This window comes from Meleagris gallopavo, chromosome 3, assembly GCF_905368555.1.
Source record: "Meleagris gallopavo chromosome 3, MGAL_WU_HG_1.1, whole genome shotgun sequence".
Classification (NCBI taxonomy): Eukaryota; Metazoa; Chordata; class Aves; order Galliformes; family Phasianidae; genus Meleagris; species Meleagris gallopavo.
The window spans coordinates 13,467,609-13,488,529 of NC_139406.1; the positions used below are offsets into that span (position 1 = coordinate 13,467,609).

General features: G+C 39.3%; 1 long non-coding RNA gene across 5 annotated transcripts in view; it reads right to left on the reverse strand.

The window, feature by feature from the left end:
• The window catches only part of LOC104910124 (uncharacterized), a 220,871-nt gene that overhangs the window by 84,788 nt on the left and 115,162 nt on the right, over window positions 1–20,921 (reverse strand). The window lies entirely within an intron of this gene.

Here is a 20,921-nt window from a genome sequence, read left to right on the forward strand (position 1 = left end):
CCATTTACTGTACCTTTTTCAATTACATCTAATTGAAGACTTGAGTTCAAATAGAGGAAGAGAGACAAGAGTTCTTCAAACTGTCTAAACACTTTCTACTGAATAGGAAGAAAAAAGTAGTCTCCTACTCCAGCTCAAAATAAGCCCTCCAACATGACTGGCATTATAAAGAACTGGGATATGAGACACCTTTCCTTCCCATCAGCACCCCACACCATACAGATGCCTTCTGCATGGTTGATGGCTCACAGCCAGAAGAAAAGTCCCCTAGCCTTCCCAGTCACAGCTGAAGCTAAGCTAGGAGTGCGTATCCTGGGTATAAGAACTTGTCTTGGCTGCTCCAGCAATTTCCTTTTTTGAAAAACAAGGATGGAGGGCAGCAAGTTAAAATTGCAAAAAACAAGTTTACCAGTGATCAGATGACTGATCATAGATTATCTTCTCAGAGTACAGCTTTAAAATCCTTGACAACAGCAACCTAATAGGCACTGAGCTAGAATAACCTTCTAGGAGCTGAAGAAGATAGAATAAGCCCAGCTGGCTCCACTTACATAAGTGATGTAATTAGATCTAAAAGAGAAGCTGATTTTAGCCTGTATGAACTGCATTAAGTCTGTTTCTGAAAGCGTTTTTGAGAAGGTGCTTCTGGTACTTGTATGCGTGCACGTGTGTCTTGGGATTTTCCCTTTCCTCAGGCAGTACCGGAGAAGTTTATATCAAAAGACAGTAGGAGGATATCATATGGGGACAACAAGACAAGTTAGAGAAATTCTTTCTTGTGCTGAGTGATGTGTTGGGAGAAGCTGACTGCAATGGTCTGTCCCCCAAAATCATAGGAAACAAACAAACAAACAAGAGCTCATTTATTTTTAGCAAATTAGACTTACGCTAAAAACAAATTAGCCAAAAAGAAAGTATCCAATAACCATCAAGGGAAGATCCACTGTTAGGCTGTAGAACACATGCACAAGAAAATCAGAATAGATGAAAATACAATAAATCATCATCATGTTAGTGATACAACCAAAAAGGTGCATCAGCATAATACTTCATACTCTAATCAAAGCTAAGATTATATTTTTAATCTGTGTAAGTGACATTACTAAACCATCATTTCCTAGCTACATTACCAGCTTCCTACATGCAGAGGAAACCTACAGTGTTTATAAGTTTGATTTTAAGATAATGGATGATTAGTGCTATTTAACCATTGAGAATCTTTTTTCTACACAAAATCTAAGCTTGAGGAATAAAATGTAAGTGTTAAAATGGTGCTATCCTGGTTGTTTGAAAGCCTAAAGGATTTAATGCTTTTGACAAAAAATCACGGTTAGCAATCTTTCGCCATTTGTACTGGCATCTGGAGAATGCAAACAGCTGTATCAAAGGCAGAAGAATATGAGATTCCCTTTTCCTGCCTTCACACATTTTACGTTTTCTACAGGGAAATGTGGGCTCATCACCAAGGCCAAGTGATTCCTTCAGATTTCCCTGAACAGAACTGCCTGAAAAATTTAATGGGTGCTTCCTCATCAGGGACCATGCAGCCCTCCCAGAACCAGCCTTTAGATTGCTAAGCTATATATATCTACTCCATTTATATCCTGTTTCAAGGGGTTAAAAGCTACAGCAAAGAACAATTCATTTCGTTCCCTAGTCAGATTCTACAGAATAAGATATATTTGTCAGGTCACAAGAGCATGACAGAACAAGAACAACTCTGTGGGTTTTAATAAATGAATACTCTTTAAGTGATCATGTTTCCTTTCTTGTAATAAAAAAAGATAACAAGATGAGCTTGATTTGTCAGCTTTTCTTACATTCATCTCTACCTCTTTTTTTTTTTTTTTTTTTTTTTTTGGGTACTGCTATATATTTCTATGGGCTTATTTTTCCTATGGTCTCAATATTTCATTAGTACTTTCAGTCCGTTCCTAAACAGATGACACTGCCTGCCAGACAAGAGAGCTGACATTCAAGTCAGTATTTTCAGATTTAATGTGTTTTCCAGTAAGGATATATGTTGACAGTGATAAGCAGTGCCAGATCTGATGATACAAAACATGCAGAACTTCAGGTATGCAAAGAATCACGCTGAATTCCTTGGGATTACTTGCATGCTTAACCAGAAGCAGGTGTGGTAATCTTTGCAAGACCAAGGTCTTACTTTTAAAATAAAATAGTAGGTCAAATTCATTTCAGAGATCACTCCACTGGCCAAATAAATGCAGAAATGATGAACTTAATGCAGTGACTTAAAAGATTCATTTCGCTCACAGTCTTCTCTGGCTGTTCTTTCTTCCACTCATTCGTTCATTTAGCAACACTGGAAACGTAGTGCTATTTCACTGAATGTTTCAGAATTTATTTGAAGGTGTAATGGAATACAATATGCACACAATATGCAGTCACATTATTCTTTCATTTACTTCGGTAGCATCATCTCCACTTTCTGTTGCAGTTTATAAGCCTGGCATTAGCAATAAAGCACTCCGTTCACTTTTCTTTCACTGACATGAGCAAAAAGTCTCATTATCTGACAGCATGGATTAGCTGGGTTCATGATGGCCTCTGATTCAGAGGGAGATTGAGAAACAACGCTCAAGTCTTTCTTTCTCCACCTAAGCACTGAGCAATGATGCAGTTTAAGATTTGGAGAGAGAAGCAAAACCAAGACAAGCCCAATTGTACTTAGGAAGATGACAAGTGATCCAGGAGAGGAAAGAAAGTGTCACACACAAAGTGGCACACCACTAGCCTGCTGAAGGGAAACATGAACTTACTGAGGCAGGTTTGGGGCTTTGTCCATGTGATCCTCTCACAGCACTGAGAACAGACTTCAGAACGGTATACACAGTTACTAAACAAAGCAAATTCTTATATTTGCAATGAGGAGCACTCAGGGTAAATTATCTCTTAAGATGAACTCTGACTCTATTTAGAGCTTGTTTCATCCATGCACAGCAAAGGTAGCACCTAACAGCACACACTGGTAACAAAAAAAGAACTCCCTTTATATCTTTTGTATTATTACATTAAACACATTGCTACCTACTACACCATACCCTAAACTAGCATTCCCTCCTTTGCTATTCCTTTTATTTCACAGTCACTGTTATTTATGGTCTATGCAGTTCCTTGTTCACTGCTTCAGAAAATGAAAATAATGAACAACATTTGTGGTTTGCCTTCTGTGCTGCTGGTTTTTTTTTTTGTTTTTTTTTTTCACTGCTTACTCCCAAGAGGGCTACCCTGTTTTTCATTTTATACATACGTGATGGATAGCTCCAATTTTCTTCTCAACATAACACAATTAACAGGGCTTTCTAAAAACACCCAATAGTGTCTCTGACTTTCTAAGTAGAGAAGCACTGAGTGAGACTACTTTTACTACAGCACAAACAGAATAAATAAAAAGTAGGCAGGGTAGATTGAACTTTAGTCTCCAAAGCATGCTTTTAAACCCAGAAGTGAACAAAGCCCTTTCACACATACAAAGAGGTGAAAGGAAAATGGGGTCCATTTCTCACTGCAATATGATGGATTCTAGGAGCTGCCCCCAAGCTCAGTGGGACTCCTCATGAAGAGGGCTGCCCTCGGACAGAGCTGGGGCCTGAGAACAGCTGCCTCTCCTGGGCACGAAAGCCTCATGGCACAGGCAGCCTGAATACGTCCCTTCCCACTGAAAGTAGACACAAGTCCATCCTAAAAGAAAGATATGGCAGGGTAACCCCATTGCAGGCACTGGGTGAACTGCTCTGACTATGCCACCAAGCTCTGACTAGCAAGCATGGGTAGTATTTTAAATTTAAGTTACCTAAAATAGCTATGTCCACCTACTTGATGCTGCTCAGGAACACTGTGTTGGCTCCACAGCATTATGCTGTGTTGACATAATCTTACTTTTCCCTTGCTAGAATGATTGCCTCTTTCCTCTCCTCACCCTTTTACCCTGTCCTCACGCTTCAGATTTAACTTGTTTCCTGAGCACTGGTTTCAAGGGTTGCATGAATCAGGGTGACACAAACTTTGCCAACCCACTGTTGACATTCCAAGTGTGGTGCAATAGCAAGAGACAAGATTGCAGATATTCAATAAAACAAAAAGGCAGGTTTGTTTTTTCTAGAAAAGTTTCATTTGTTCTGGCAGGTGTGTCTGATACCTTTTGCATAATGATAAACCCACACACATTCTTCATGCAAATAGTGACCCAACAGTTGCTCTTAGTTGCTTCAAGTAAGTGCATGTAACAACCTGCACTTACATATACACACATGTTTACAAAGCATTCATACAGTGCAAAGTAAACAGAGCCCATTGTGCTGAGGGAGGGACGCAAAGCACTGCTGGAACAGAGGTGCTGTACCATGGCCAGCATGGTCCAAATCAACTAAAACTGTCCAAATTCTTCAGAAATACAGGGATACTCCAATAAGGCTTATCTTTCTTCTAGTGTCTACTACCAGATAATTTTTTCTATCATATGCATTATGTGAAATACCTCACTCATCTCAACTATTCCTGTTCAACAAAGGCTGTGGGAGCAGTGCAATGGAGCTACTGGAGATGTAAACATGAACATCTGTGAGCAAAGGCACATCACCAACCTCTCACCTGAGGAACGAGTGTTGTAATATCCAGTGTGACTGCTGAGGCTTACAAATTTGGACCCTTCTGAGCGCTGAGACTAGCCCTCATTTACTACATGTGCTCCATACAACTGCCCTGCCAACTCAGGCTTGGCCAGTGGAAGTAGAGAGCTTCTCATGTCCTTTCTCACATCCTCTGCTAGTATTCTCCATTAGATCCTCCAGTGCAGAGCCTTGAAGGTTTGCAGAATATTCCTTGTGCCAGCCCTCACTATTAATTAGATCAGATAATTACTAAGAGCTTCATTTTTGTTAGAGTTTTCACTTCACAACTTAACCTAATCTTGATACAGTTTTTGAGTAGAAACAATAAATAAGACTGTTTATCAATACGACTGTTTTGGTAAACATGTACCTTGTTGATGATTCTTCAAGTTGCTGTACTTCAAAATGGAAAATAAAAAAGTATTTCTATGTATGTGGTAATATCTGCACATATCTATATCTACTTTCTTAATCTAGAATTATAATTTTAATAACTCTGCTACACAAAGGTACATTCATACAATTAGTATAGCTGAACTTCCTGCCAACAGCAAGCAGGTCAAATTAGCTTTGCTTGATATATAGACAACTGCAGTACCTGACAATGAGCTTGGAGGGACAGATTGATAACAGATGAGAAGAAGATATGGCTCTGCTTTTCTGTCATACTTGCTGGCATGAACATTCTCTGGTGTCTGCATTGAGCAACAAATAGTTTAACTTCATCCTTTTGATCCTGCACCAAAAAGGACTAGCACTGTAATCACTTAAGGACCAAATTAAGAATTCACTTTTCAGACCCAGTAGCTCACCTGTGTGTTTTTAATGCTTTCTGGCCAGCCAAATGCACGGGTTTTAGCCATGGAACCCACCTGCAGGAGCAGTTCACATTTCCACGCTTGACTTTGCACTGAAATATCCTAGGAGCGCCCAAACACTAAAAACACAGTTGTGGAAGCCAGTGGCCCTGTACAGGGACATTGTGCCCGAGCACCCAGCCTGGCAGCAGCCACCCTCCTCCTCTCTGGCAGTGCTCATTTATTCACTCATTTCAACACAAACAGCACAGTAGCTTCTGTGGCGATGGAAAGCAAATTAGAGTCTGACCACCATTGAGAATGCTCAATCTACTCAAATAGCCACAGTTTAAGTCACACCTAAAGTTGCCTTATGCTGCAAGGGGCCAGTGTAAGCATGGGCAACAGGATGTAAAGGGAGTATTTCAGGAGCCTGTAAATGTAAGCATGTTTAAAAACTGTTTGGATGCGGTGCTCAGGAACATGATATAGCAGAGGGCTGTTAGAGTTAGGGCAGTATGGTCAGGTTGCAGTTGGACTTGTTGATCTTTAAGGTCTTTTCCAACCTGAGTAATTCTATGTGATTCTAAATGAAAGGCAGGAATGTTCCCCACTGGGACTGAGATACCGTCCTTTGGGAGTTCTACTGTGAATTCAGTGGAGTCGGGATTTCATCTTGTCATACATTTAATACTCTAAAAGAAGCAAAGCAGACTTTGATAACCAGATGACTGTGGTTCATACAGAGAGGTCCTGTGAAACATACTGCTACCAACGTAAGATAGTAAATGTTTTCTGCCAGTTGTATAACAGCTGCAACATGCTATAAGAAGTCGACCAAATAAAGCCAAAAATCCAGATAGGTCTCTAATGCTTTCTAGGAGACACTGATCTTTGCATCTTCTAATATGTCCAATACATGATGAGTTTTGTCCTTCCCTATAAATTCATTTGTATCATATTATATTTAATTTTAGAAAAAGCACTAGAATCTGTTTCAACGTGACTAAGAAAATATCCAATAATTGTCATCAAGCTTATCTGATTGGCATTTTAGCTTGAGTTCCTACTAATAAAAAACTATTTGAGACTTTAACAGAAATGTAAATGTTGAAGTTTCACAGGTCATTGAGTTTTATAATATTGAGTCATTGGCCTATTATGCATTGATCAAGCAAATAGCAAACGGTGTGACTTGCCAAAGAGCATTACACAAATATTGACTAGGAATTCATGACAGTCGGCTACTCTCCAAAGGCTGCAAAAGTTAACAGGAAATTTTTACCTGGGGCAACTGCAAGCCTCTGCCGTAAGACAGATAGCTACAGTGGTTCCTTTTTGTAACCATCTTTTCTAATCCAGGCAATCTTATTGTAAACAGATACACACTTGAAGAAAATGCTTCTATTCATGTCAATTTCCTCGCTTATCTAAGTCATCTCATAATTCCAGCAATCTCTATTGCTCTCCTTAATTAATCATATAAATTGAACAAGCAGAAATGCAAATATATGCAGTGTACTGCTCCATTCTTAAATTTGATTTGTATGAAGTCTAATGTATTTTATCTTGAACAAAGAACACTAAACTACAAGCTTCTAGCATGGCTATTCCCAGTCTTACTTTTCCATCAAATGCAGGAGTTTGAGCCCATTTGCAGAGGGAAGCATTTCTGTTCAGAAAGGAGAAAAAGACACTGTACTCACTAAGCCCTTCTCAGAGCACCTCCTGGAGCAAAGTCTGGTTTGAAAACATCCAAATATCTTCTTCATAGAATCACAGAATATCCCAAGCTGGAAAAGACCCACAAAGATCATTAAGTCCAGCTCCTGGCTCCACACAGGAACACCCAAAATCCAAACCTACATCTGAAAGCACTGTCCAAACACTCCTTGAACTCTGACACTTGCGGCTGTGCCCACTGCCCTGTGCAGCCCGTTCCATGCCCACCACCCTCTGGTGCAGACCCTTTCCCTAAACCCAGCTGCCCTCCCCTGACACAGCTCCATGCCGTTCCCTCGGGCCCCATCGCTGTCACACAGAGCAGAGCTCAGCGCTGCCCCTCTGCTCCCTGTGAGGAGCTGCAGCCACCATCGGGCCTCCCCTCTGCTCCTCTGTTCAGGGCTGAGCTAACCCAGGGCCCACAGCTGCTCCTCATACTCCAGACCCTTCCACATCTTAGAAGCCCTCCTTTGGGCATAATAGTTCTATGTCTTTCTTATACAGTGGCACCCAAACCTACACCCAGTGCTCCAAGTGAGGCCACACAGAGCAGAGCACAGCAGCACAATCCCTTCTCTCACCTGATCAGCAGCGCTGGGTCTGGTGCACCCCAGGCTAGGGCTTCCACAGAACAGAGAGCACTGCTGAGAAGATCCTATCTTAAATCTGACCTTTTCCTAGGACATAGGGCACACTACGGGCATTTCAGACCCTGCTCCACAGTCAGAGGCAGGAGCATGCACGATTTTTCTCAAAGCACAGCTGGAGGAGGTTACCCCTAGTTTATCCACCTGGCTCAGAACCAGAGGCCTCACCCACATCCACAGGGGAACTGGCTTCATTTCCCCCTCACCATAAAAGAATTCAAATCAATTCTCTTGAAGAGACTACAAGGCAGCTTGGGATTAATGACATCCATTCCTGAGGAAGCAGTTCCACGCTACTTGGAATAATCAGATATTTTCTTAGCCAGGGAGAATGTATAGATTCTTAGACATTCAGCTGGAAGGAGAAAACAGAGTGTCAGTCCTTGTTCTGCTGCCTATTTCACACTTCTGTGCTGTATGTTTAATAAAACAGGAACTGACATCAGTGCCTTCCATCCCAGGTGAACGGTTAACATAAGATCTCAGAATCACACTCAATCTCCTTTTTCCTTTTTCATCTAACGGATGCTGAACTAGTCCCTGAAAATCAGCCCAGTTTCTTCAGGACAACATTAGATCAAGTCATGCCTCTGTCAGAATGAGATGCATGGTACAGTAGGTTGACTCACTCAGCTTTCAGCAAGCTGGCATAGAAACCAGCAGCAGCCATGGCAGGATAGTGTCTTCTGCACAGGCTGGTAACTGAGCTCAGGTTTCCCATGAGAGTGAGAGAGGGCAGCCTGGATATGCTGCAGACAGGCTTGCTGCCCTTCCTAGCCACTGCTACACCATTGGGTGAACAAAAAGAGCACCTCCATGGTCAACTGTGTTGACAGTCCTCAAGAGGCTTTCAATCACCAGCTAACAGACAAAGTCATACAAAAACAAAATCATAGCAAATGTATAAGTAATTTGGATTTCAAGAGATTTGCATTTGCATCATTATTTTTTTTTAGTTTTCCTTAAAGCTCCAAGCCACAGACTGGAATGAGATTCTGTTCTGCGTCTGGTTTAGGAGCAGAAGTATCTCAGAAACAGCTTTTGCAGTTTCCTGCCAGCCAAATACACCCAGAAATAACCCTTACCATAGCTCTGAGCATGGATCCTGCTCTGAGGATACAGACACTCACTTCCACCATCTGTGTACTGGGAGCACACAACATCCAACATTTCACTCATCCCTAAAATTCTTTAAAAAATACATAAAGTTGCTTTTGAAACTCTACGATTTTTGGCTTGCAGTGCTTTCCAGCAGATAGAACTTTAGCACTGCTGATCTTTGAGTAACAGTGATTTGAAGACAGCTGAAATAGAACTGCTGCACCTTGCCAAGAACATTTCTCTTGACACAAGCTCATGATGGATAGATCAATAGCTTCTTGAATCCTCATATCCTTTTCAAATTACTACTCCTGATATATACCTGAGTAGGCCATCTTATCTGATAACTTAAACAAGCAACCTGTCTACACTTTAATTGTTATTGAGGATTAATGTTGTTTATAAAATGAAATCAATACAATCTCTATTGCTTATTAACAGAAACATTCTGGGCTCTGCTTTGTTTGCTTTGCTTTTCAATTAGTTTCTATTATTTTCCCTATTAGCTTTTAACAAATAGCTGTAGAAATAAACTTAATGGTTGTGAAACTGTTATCAGAGTCAACAAAACTCCTTAATGGAAAGTCTTGTATATTTAAATGTAAAAAAAAATCCACTGTTTAATCATTTGACATTATGAGATAAGTTTATTACTATACATCTGTTCTGTGCTGGGCCTAGACTTTTTTTTCTAAGCTGAGCAATTAGGAGTTCTTAAGAGTTCTCAAAAGTTCAGGTGTCAGAACATTTAAGCTCTTCATTAGATTTAAGACGAATAAATTACAGTCTCTTAAAAAATAGCAAAAACTGAGAGTGGGCAGAAAACAATGAGATTGCCAGGCAGCTAATGAATATTGTCCTATTACACTGTAAAAGTGTTCTCAGCACTGTGCAGCCATTAAGTATCTGAAATATCTTCTAGACGGTATCCATGCTGCCTCTGTCATCCTGATTCACATCAGTCACATCGACTGCTGCAACTGCAAGGGTTTGTTCATTCCTAGCAGAACAGAAGAGAAGCAAGATAGGCTAAAGTTCCTTGGCTCCAGATATACTCTTTAGTATGAATCATAGAATCATTAAGGTTGGAAAAGACCATCTAGCCAAACCATCAACCAACCACCATCATGTCGGGTAAATCATGTCCTTCAGTGCCACATCCAAACGACTCTTGAACACCTCCAGGGATGGTGACCTCCCTAGATCCAGAGGGAGAATAGCTGATACTGAAGGCCAGTGGCTATATGGCAGGGAAGAATGAATTTGAAGATGCTGAAAAGCAATAATCTTGGCAACAAATCTCAGTGTATAGTGTGGTAGCAGCACTCCATTCTCCAGCTAGCATTGAGATAGTACAAATCTGTTTTCTCAGTCTTTTTCTTTGTTGCTGTGCTTCAAATAAAGTCAACTTTGCTTTCGTGTTATTCACTATGTAGAAGGAACTGTGTGTTACTGAGATTGCAATGGAAACTTTCTATCTAAGGAAATACAGTTCTACCAACCTTGCTGAAAGCAGTGCAGTGTCTTTTTTTGTGCCATGTCTTTACTCATTATTAATAGCCAGAGACACCTGCAGATCTAACTCTCTTGGCATGCTCTTTGTGCAGTCTTGCTAATTTAGCTTTGGACTTTGTCATTAAGCAAGCATATTTCCAACAGTTAGAGAGCTGAGTTGTGCAGTGTCTGCTGCCACTCAAACTGTAGGCAGTAAAAGCAGTGGAATGATACCTGCATCCCTGTGCAAAATGAGCCTGACTTGGAAGCACCACCTTGCCCCTTCCTTCACTGACATAAGTAGAGAACTGGTGTAAGTACAAGACGCTGTTGAATAGGCCTAGGAAATAGATACATTTTTGGATGCCAGTATATAATTCCTACACAGATGGGGAGGAGGATCCAGGCCCTTTGCCATTTTGCTCCTTGCCGTGTATTCTGAACAGCACTTAAGTAAATAAGTCTAAAAGCCACTGGACAAAGCACACAGGCTGGCTATCGGAGCCCATCTCCAGACGGCTCTGCACTCCCTTGGTTTGAAATAATTCTGTTTGCAAGTGAAAGAAACATTCCTAGCCTTCAAGCAGCGCTGACACATTCCAAGGTGGGGCGAGGCAAAAGGTTACGAAACTTGCTCAGGTGTCATTTATTTCATGAAAGTTTGCTGGTTATTATAATCAAATGTCAATTGTCTGTAATTGCTGTATGCAATGGAAAATCCCTACTTATTACATGTTCTGCCACTAGCTGTTAAAGTACGCTAACCCTCAACAATGAAGCAATATTTTTAAAATAGTTTTGACGTGTAAGCAGGCCCAGGAGTATAATTAATGTATGTTTATTTTGATTTATTTTTTTCTTATGGTTTTCCCTGTAAGGAAACCACCTTATATTTCAAAAGAAGGGTTCAATGCAGAATGAAGGACTTCTTCCAACCCATTTTAATTCATTGTAGTTATCTAATTACTAATTAATAACACATTCTGCTTTGATGGCCTTTGTCTTATCTTAGCATTACAAGCATGGATGAATCTTGCAGTAATCTCACAAGACATAACTGCATTGGTGGCTTACATAGTAAGGATCAGATCATGGAGGACAACTGGAAGTCACCTCAAATGCAGTTATGAAACAATATTCTCTGATAGCAAGCTGGCAGTAAGAGCTGCAAAATAGGTGAAAGCTGTTGTAATGCAGAGCAATTATTATTCTATGATTCTATTTAGTGACATGGTTTAGTGGGCATGGTGGCGATGGATTGATGGTTGGACTTGATGGTCTCAAAGGTCTTTTCCAACCTTAACAATTCTATGATTCTTTGATTCTATGATATGATTCTATGAATGGAGAAGTAAGATTTGGTATAAGAACTTGGACTGAGTAGGTGTTGGGCTGGGTGTAGCAGAAATATCAATTCATTTTAATCTTTTTGTGTTTTTATCTTTTCTAATAAATGAAATGAATTAATGGATTAGCTATAGACATAATAACTGGATTATGGGGGAGGAGAGACTAGAGGTGGGGTGACAATGCTTAAACTGATGGAGAAAAAAATTAGGAATTTTCCATTAGCCAACATCTTCTTAGTTTAACACTCTGTGGAAAAAAAAAGAAGCATAAGGACAGCTTATATTCTGGAGCTGAGGATAAAGAAATTCAGATCAGAATCCAATGCCAGGGTCAGTTTATACTTGGATGCTATAGACTTGCTGTCACTTGCAGCTTGAAGTTGCAGCTGGCTTTCTGAAAAGGTGCTAGGTTCAAATAGTTGCTCTGGGTGCAACTTTCTAGATGCAGAAATTGCACTTGTGCGGCTCCATGTCTTGTTCTATGCATATAGGAAAACATGATTCATATCTAGCCTTACAGTCTTTGGCTCTGTGGAAAGAAAAGACATTAACAGTGTTCCAATAGTCAAGCAATCAGAGTAGTTTACAATGAGGTGTACTTGAAAAATTAAGAGGGGAGAGGAAAGAGCCAGAGGATTTCATTAGCATGCCAAGTTGGTCTAATGTTCCTCATCAGTGTCTGCGTTGTGTTTGTCTTATATTTTCATTAGAGCTGGCCCATTGTAGGTGAAAATAATGTGTAAAAATGTGCAAAATTTCCCTCAGCCTGTACCTGAGTAATTCTTACATTGGAAATTATCCATACTCATTTTAAGTGGCAAGCAGAAGATAAATACCCAGATTATATGCAGGTATATGAGAGCTGATCTGTAATTGTCACTCCAACGATCCCTTTAGCACTTTTAAAAATATGCATGCATTTTCTTTCTTCACAATGAGAAATGATGTGAATGTGAGACTGAGTGGGAATTCATGTTTACATGCGTATATATAATCAAGAATGGAAATTATGGAGCAAACCCAAATAAAGGCACACTTAAAAAATTGTATGCAAGTATGCACCTATGTAAGAAATATAACTATGCATGCTGGTCATTTTGAGAAACCACTTATTTTGCAAAATGACTAAATTCTGATTATGTTAATTATTAGCACGAGAGGAGTTTATATTACGTGTATTGGTATAGTGACACACTTCTTTATATTTACTTCCAGAACTGTGCAGACAATATTCCTAGAGTTAACATTTTCATAGCTTGAACTGTGATGATTTTATCTGCTGTGCTACAGTTATGCTCTTGAGCATCTGCATCTATTCACTCTTTTGGACTCCTGTGACTTCATTTCAAACAACCTTGACCTTCATTAAATGACTTGGTTAAGGCTGATTTAGAGAGACAGCTTTATTCTTATTAACACACACGCCTGTAGGAAAATTGGAGAAGTGGTGTGCAAAAACAGTATTCAATTTAGTAGAGACAAGAAAAAAGGACTATGGTTTTGGCACAAATATACGACTCTACGGTCATAGGATGCAGAATAATTGGTTAACAGTTCTTCAAAAAAGGATTGTGGAGTTATAATAAACTGCAGGCTGAACTTGAAATAACAGTGCTCCAGTTCTGAGCAAGACTAACCACAGATTGAAATTTTCAGAGAGAAGACATTTCAGGAAAGCACCTTGTAATAATATATTGTGTACATAGAACATGAAAGCAGCTGAAGTTCTAAACCCAGTTTGCAAACAGCAGATCATTTCCAGAGGCTACAGTTAATAGGTACTGCAAATGGAATGAATAACCTGAGCATTCAATAGAATATACACCTAAGGATGGTGAGTTGAGAAAGAGGCATCATGTGGCTGTAAATGTATGGCATGCTACCAACCTTACAGGCAAAATGGTCCCAGTAGAGCGCTTGTGTTGGCTTGCAAAGAAGTATAAAGATCTGACCCTGGTTGGCATCTTGTGGGGCAGACCCCATCCCGTGATCGTTTGTTCCATCTACACAAACACCAAGTGCTCACTGCAGTACATAATGCTGGGAGGAGAGTCATAACAACTGCAGGAAACACGAGTAGCAGAAAATATCATTCAGGTGTTTAGAGAGGAAACAAGAAAGGCAAATGTGTATTTTATGAGCTTATTCTCTTATCATTGGTTATATATTTTAATTCTTTTTTGTGTTATGTGAGTGGGTGTATATAACACAACTCTCTATGGAAAAAAGCCCAAAGAAGCCAACAAATTTAGAAAAGTTGGCCCATGTTTAGGCTGACAACTGAAGTTTGTTCAAACAATGCTGTCAGTATTGTTTTATTTGCATGTAATTTATATCCAAATTTCATAAAGAAACAAAAAGTAAAATTGGATGCCACAATGCACACTTGTAGACAACAGGATCAGATGCCTTCAGTTAGCATCTATCCCTTTGAAACAGCAGAAATGCCTGCTAATAGTTAACCAAAGAAGTTGCATAAAATGCCAGTATGCATAATTAAAAGCACTAGCAAATGCTTGGCAAAATAGTGATCATTTCTCACAAAAAGTTATAAATAGAAGGAATATTGAAAAAAGCCTGGCTGGAGGGTGTTTTCTAATGCCCTTTTTTTTTTTTTTAATGAAGCTTTATTTATTTATTTGAAACAGTAGGATAAAAGATACATTTTGCGAAGCTGATTAAACTTCACCACAGGTCGCACACCCAAACTGAAGGATTTTTTTGCCTCTCAGATCAGTTTGTATGAATATTTCTTTGCCATAACTCTGGAAATGATCTGGCAATACCTGGGAGCCAAAGCACCCTGCAGCAGGAATGGAAACAGCAATATCCTCTCCCAGCAGATCTGAGGATTGCCTGGTGAGATGCCAGCTTTCTGGTGGAAAGTACCCACGTTTTTTTCTAGAGCGAGCTGTTCCTCCAGCCCATTCTCTCTTCCTGCCCTCTGGCTCAGCAACCCACCTTCTCCCCTGTCCTCTCTCCACCACACCACCTGCCTCAATGCCGCTCCAGGGAGAGAAATTTTGGCTGAGCTCAGAAGGCTCAGCATCGAGTGATTTAATTCCACCCTGCAAAGAGCCCTGTGAAAGAAGCGTAACTTCTTTCTGCAGCCTACTCTCACACAGAACTGGATTCTAACAGAGCAAAGATGCAACTCATGAATTGGCAGTGGAAATAATTTGGATATTATGCATATTGTTGGAACTGGTCTGGAAGGAACATTGAAAGAGATAAGATGCAGAGCACAAGAACACGAACACGAACACAAACACAGCGAAGCTACAAGAAGCTGAAAGGAAAATTACAATAATATAAGAGAGCTTGAAGTGAGAGAAGGCAACTACACGTGCATTCACAAAAAGATGTGACTTTGAGGAAAATTTCTAAGAACAACCAAACAAAAACAGCCCAGCACAGTTTTATGGTGGGCCTGCTGGCACATGACTTCATGGAATAGACAGAAACAGTCTGGACACAAGAGCGTCACTTGAGGATTTTATTTACCTAGAAATTGCTGCCTGGGAAGAAATAAGGACAAACTGTGAAAAGTTAAAAGGTACTAACATGATCTGGGTCTGCCTGATTCACAATTGAAACAACTGAATACAAAATCTAATACCAGGACCTGCCAAGCTCCAAACTCAGCCAAAGTACGTACAAACATACACTTATTTTCAAGTTTTTTCTCTGATCTGCTGGGAATTATCATATAGTCAAGGTCAAACATACGTTGCTGTGCTGTGCTGGGAAAGGGCCTGAACGACCAAGAAAGGACAAGGACATTTTTAGGAGAATATATATGAGACCATTACTGTAACTGAACAAATTCTTTCCACCTCCTGGATTTCTTTTCCAATGCCTCCAGCTAAATTGAAAGCAGAAAGCTAACAAATTTTCATTGACTCTTTCAGCACATTATAATTAGAGCCCATTTCATCATGTTAAACATCCAAATAAATGTTGACTTGATATGCAGCATCATCAAGAACAGTGAACTGATGATATATAGCAATCCACATGCATTTTACTTGTAGTTTACATTTTGCATATTCATGTGACCAGAACCACAGCTGTGACCAAGGAGCTCAGGCTGCCATCCCAGCACATACAGCACCCACTGCCTGGGTCAGTGTGCTTCCCACAGCTGTCACTCATTAATGTTCTCACAGTTCTGCACCAAGTAAGTCCCATATAAACCTCTGAGTCCTCAAAAAAGAATCACAGTATTTTCTCCTTAACTCTTTTTTTTTTTTTTTAACTTCTATTTGCTGCTCTAATAATGTTTGCTTAGTAAGCTGTTAAAGGCACACTATTTCCAGTTTGCTGACACAATGCACAGTTTACAGATACCAAGACCACAGCTAATAACATATCCCAACATTTAAGTCCCTCCGTTTCATATGTTATTAAAATAAACTTGGAAAGACAAATCCTTGCTGCCTTTGTGCAGAGAATTCTTATTGCATAAAAATAGCACAATAGTGCAATCACAAGCTTGATGGACTATTTATATATGACATGATCCTGTGAAGGGTTGTGCAACAAGTTCCTCCTGATTACTTTGAAATTTCTCACAAAACAAAACAAAACAAAACAAAAACAAAAACAACAACAACAAAAAAAAAACAACAAAAAAACTCCTGCAGGATGTTTGCTATCTTACATTCCTCTACCATATAGTAGGTACAATACTATATGAGCAGATAAGCACAGACATTATGGCTACAGTTAAGAAAAGTGAGAGAAATTCAGTAGCCATTACAGACCTGTAAGTCTGTCCACTGTTGTATGCAAACACATGGAAGCGGGTAGAAAATAGCATGAAATGTAGCTTGAGTTGATTAAAAAGGGGCAGCAAAGATAGACTGCTAATCTTTCTCTAAAAATTGATTATTTTCTTCCTGAAACGTGGCAGGTTTTTGTCAGGTCCTTTAAGGCATCTGATGCAGTAACATAGAGGAAGTTTAATTTTTTTTAAAATAGAGAATACAGGGATTAGCAGAAGATATAAGGCAGGAAAGGAGCTGGTAAAAATGGGAAGTAGCGGCATACAATGCTAAATTCATAGAAATATAGAATCACTTAGGTTGGGAAAGACCATTAAGATCATCTAGTCCAACTGTCAGCTCATCACCACTGTGCCCACTAACCATGTCCCCCAGTGCCACATCTACACATTTCTTGAACATTTCCAGTAACAGTGACTCCACCACCACCCTGGGCAGCCTGTGCAACTGCCTCACCACTCTTTCTGAGAATAATCTTTTGCTAATATCCAACCTGAACCTCCCATGGTACAACTTACGGATGCTACCTCTCGTTCTATCTCTGTCACCTGGGAGAAGAGGCTGACTCCCATTTTGCTACAAACCCTTTTTAATTCCTTTCAGTTTCAAAATTGAGAGGGATCATCAACCTAAAAGAAATTTGAGAATATACAGAGGGAAATAGAAGTATATAATTTATAGGGAGAAAACTAGGCAGCCTTGAAGACTAGAATAAAAGTAGAAGAGCAGTATTTAGTAGCACAAAACAGAAGAATTTCCTTTTGGCAGCTAACAACAGATATTTTAGCTGTAAAAGCAGCCAGCTGGAAGGGAATGAAAAAAGACAAATTTACTTGACCCTGCACCTATGCTGTGAGACAGAAGATCACCGTGCAGCACCCCTTAGCTGTGGTTTTCCCTCATCCACTTCTCAATTCTGGCCTATTAACCTGGATTTCTGCTCTGTAGAAACAAGTGAAGAGCACTGCAGGAGTGAAAGCATACACGTTTGTGTGTCCCTGGACATAAAAGTAAAAGGTTTGTTTGGATCAAACAGCTGAGAAGCACTTCTGCATCCCTGTACATACAGAATGGTGGTGGGCTGCCAACAATAATGCACCATGCACCACTGCTAGTATATGAACATGACTTTGTGGTCTTATCAAAACTGATTATTGTCTTTACAGTAACTTGCAGCTGCTTCATCTGGAAATGACATACAGAAAAGCCTATTGGGGTGGAAATGTCCCAGATTTTCAGCCATACATTGTAACTGTTTCAAAGAACTGGAACCACCCACCAAGTCATCCCGTTCTGAAAAGTCCCTGCAGATGTTCAGCCCAAATGCCCATGAACTGGTTGCTCAAAGCACCAAGGCTCATTTTTGAACTGGCTCTGGTGTTGAATTTCAATCTTCAGGATTTTCTATGTAAGGAGTTGTTGCACAAACAAAGCAAGGTTGCTGAAGCATTTAACATCTGCTGCCATGCAAGTTCCCTGGGTTTACAGCCATGAGATGTTACACAAGCACCGCTGGCATGTGCAGTTGGCTATGCAAATCTAGAGATTTTACGGGGTTCATCTAAATACAGAGAGTTCTAATTGCTTGCTAAGTCCTAGAAAAGATACGCTGCCTAATACAGTGCAGTCCTAGATGAAACAGGGCTTTTTCTTTTCATCTGCTGATGAAGCAAATAAATCTTCAGTCAATACAGAAATAAATATAACCAGAAAAAAATACTTAAGTAAAAGACATGCAAGATTGCAGAAAATTTCCTCACCTGTTTATTCCCAAGCTCATGTTTGATAGTTATCTATAAATGGGCCACATGCCAGAATGGACTACATTGTGAAAGACATGCATATTTTACATACATGGCACTGCTACATATAGAAAACAAGTTTCCCGCCTGGACTACTAGAGTCCAGGAAAATACTTTTCTCTTTCCTAAAAAATCATGAAAGTTAAGAAAATTGATCATGTTTTGTTGCAGGGAAAAAAAAAAAAAAAAAAAAACAGAAAAAAAACTCAAGATGTTTTTCTGAATTGATAAGAAAAATGAAAGGAGCTTAAAAAAAACCAAAACAACAACAAAAAAGAAAGCAAAAATAAAACACCTCCCTGCAAATTCAATTCAAGCGACATATTCATATTTTCTCACTTCAATTTTGAATTACAGGAGGGAGGTCAGTTTAAATTCACAATGAAATGATTTCCTGAAAGTATTCTAAAGGGGCATTCTGATGACCTCAGAACTTTTCCAAATCATTCTTTAATAAGGAAATAAACCAAAACTGAATCTTTCTCAAAAGTTATTCTGTTGTTTTGCGGGGTTTTTTTGTTTTGTTCTGTTTTCTGACAAATCAGAAGTTGTTTTTTCCCCTCTTCCCCAAGGAAAAGGCAGTTTGTTGAAGAAATTCCAGCCCACGTTATCAATTGTGAAAGTCCTGTGCTTTTGCAATAACCAGCTCAGTAGCCTACATCTAGATGGAGAATAACTAGGGACATGCAATCTTGACCTAATGAGCTTGTCTCCATTAGAAACTATAAATCCAACTACATGTGTAAACATCACTTCAGTCTATTAATACCATCTGAAAGATTTCATTGGGTGAACCAAATAAATTGCTGTCATTATTTCTTTGCCTGAAACCCTCTTCTGAAAACAAAATGAAATTACTAAATAAAACACATCCAATTAGATTTTTTTCTCTTCTAATCTGTCTCACTGTGATTAAGCTAGAGCTTGCCCACAAAGGGTAGCCTCAGGCTCTGTTGTACAGTAATCTCTTCCATGTTCCAACGTGTTGTTGAGAGTTTTTTCAAGCTAGAAAAAAAAAGCAAAATATTGAGCTAGATGAAGTTACCAGGGTTACTGTTTCTTGGCTACTGTTGATACGAAAAAGAGATATATCATAATTTTTAGAGTGAAACTATTCACAGTAACAGCGAAGAATCTGCAGATATGTTGATCTAATCCTGTCTCTGTGACAGAGTTAGAATTTATTACTGACTTTCTGTGCCTAGTTTGCCTTGCATATCAAAAGGGTTTAACTAATACTTCTATCCAAAGTGCAATGAAAAGTTCAGTTAAAATGACTGCTTGTAAAATAGAACACTTTTCTCAGGGAAAAAAAAAAAAAAAAAAAGGATATTAAAAAATCTAATGGCCAGCACCATAAAGGTTTTTTTTCAAATATCAAAACTTTTGAAGAACTTTTGGGTTCTTCAAACTTTTTCATAACTTCTTGGACTCTCATCATTTTTCCATTTCTCCTTTTCTTTCCCCAATCCTTTCTCTTTCATGCCTTTTTATCCCTCTACAGTTACTTGTGCTTTCTCAGCCTTTTGTCAGATACATATTGTCCCCTCATTTGAATTCCTATATAAACCTTTTCCTTTTGATCTTTCCTTGCCTTCCATCTCTTCTACAGTGAAAATTTATTTCCTGTGCAAGTGAGCAAATCTGTTTATTTGCTAATCCTAGAGTATCAAAATTTACCAAAATGTACCAGAAGCTGTATTCATTAGAAGAAGGAGAGTATTGGAGAATGTTGTTCTGAAGACAGAGAACTAGACATCCTCGTAGTATTAAATTATTTTCTGCACATTCAGAGAGGAGGCAGAAAGAGTTAGATTGCATGGTCGAACAGTCAAGTTACATGGACTATGTGCCTCACTTCATCACAACCAACTGTATGGTGGTGTACTCAACAAGCACTCCTGGTCAGGAATTCACTAAAACTTACCACTGACTGCTTGTTTTTGAACATTTTCCATTGATCTGTGACAGCCCTGGACTATCTCATGTGATAAATTCAGAGGCCTGATGGACTGAAGCTTGCTATGCAAAATCTTCTCAAGAAATCAAGTCAGTCTTCATTATCATTTGGTACAATGAAATAGTGTTTTGCAGAAGTGTATTTGTTGCTGGGTTTTATGTTAAACTTTAATGTGGGCGTAGATATATACCAGTATCTCAAGGAAAGAGTAAAAGAGAGTTGCTGCAGATGGGTTAGAAAGGATGATCAAGCAGTTCATGGGAGTGAAATATTTTGCTGGTAGGTCTACAGCTGTTACTAAAGGCTTCAGTGTAAATTCATCTGATTACGTCAGTTGCTGTTCATTAATGTAGGAAGGAGAGGATGAAAGGTGTCAGATACTCTGGCACAACCCTGTTCATATTGCTAGCTGCTGGTGCATACATAATGATATGAAGATGTCCTCAATTTATGTGCCTAGGCTTTAAGCAAACGTGTGCCTTGATAATAGAAATAGCTGCCATCATATCCTTCTTTAGTCTAGTCCACTAGACCTCCGTCTGTAACTGTTTCTCTTTGTGGGTACTTTTTAATAGAAGAGCTCTGGGAAGTAGGAATTGCAATTTTTGGCAAATAACTTTACAATAAT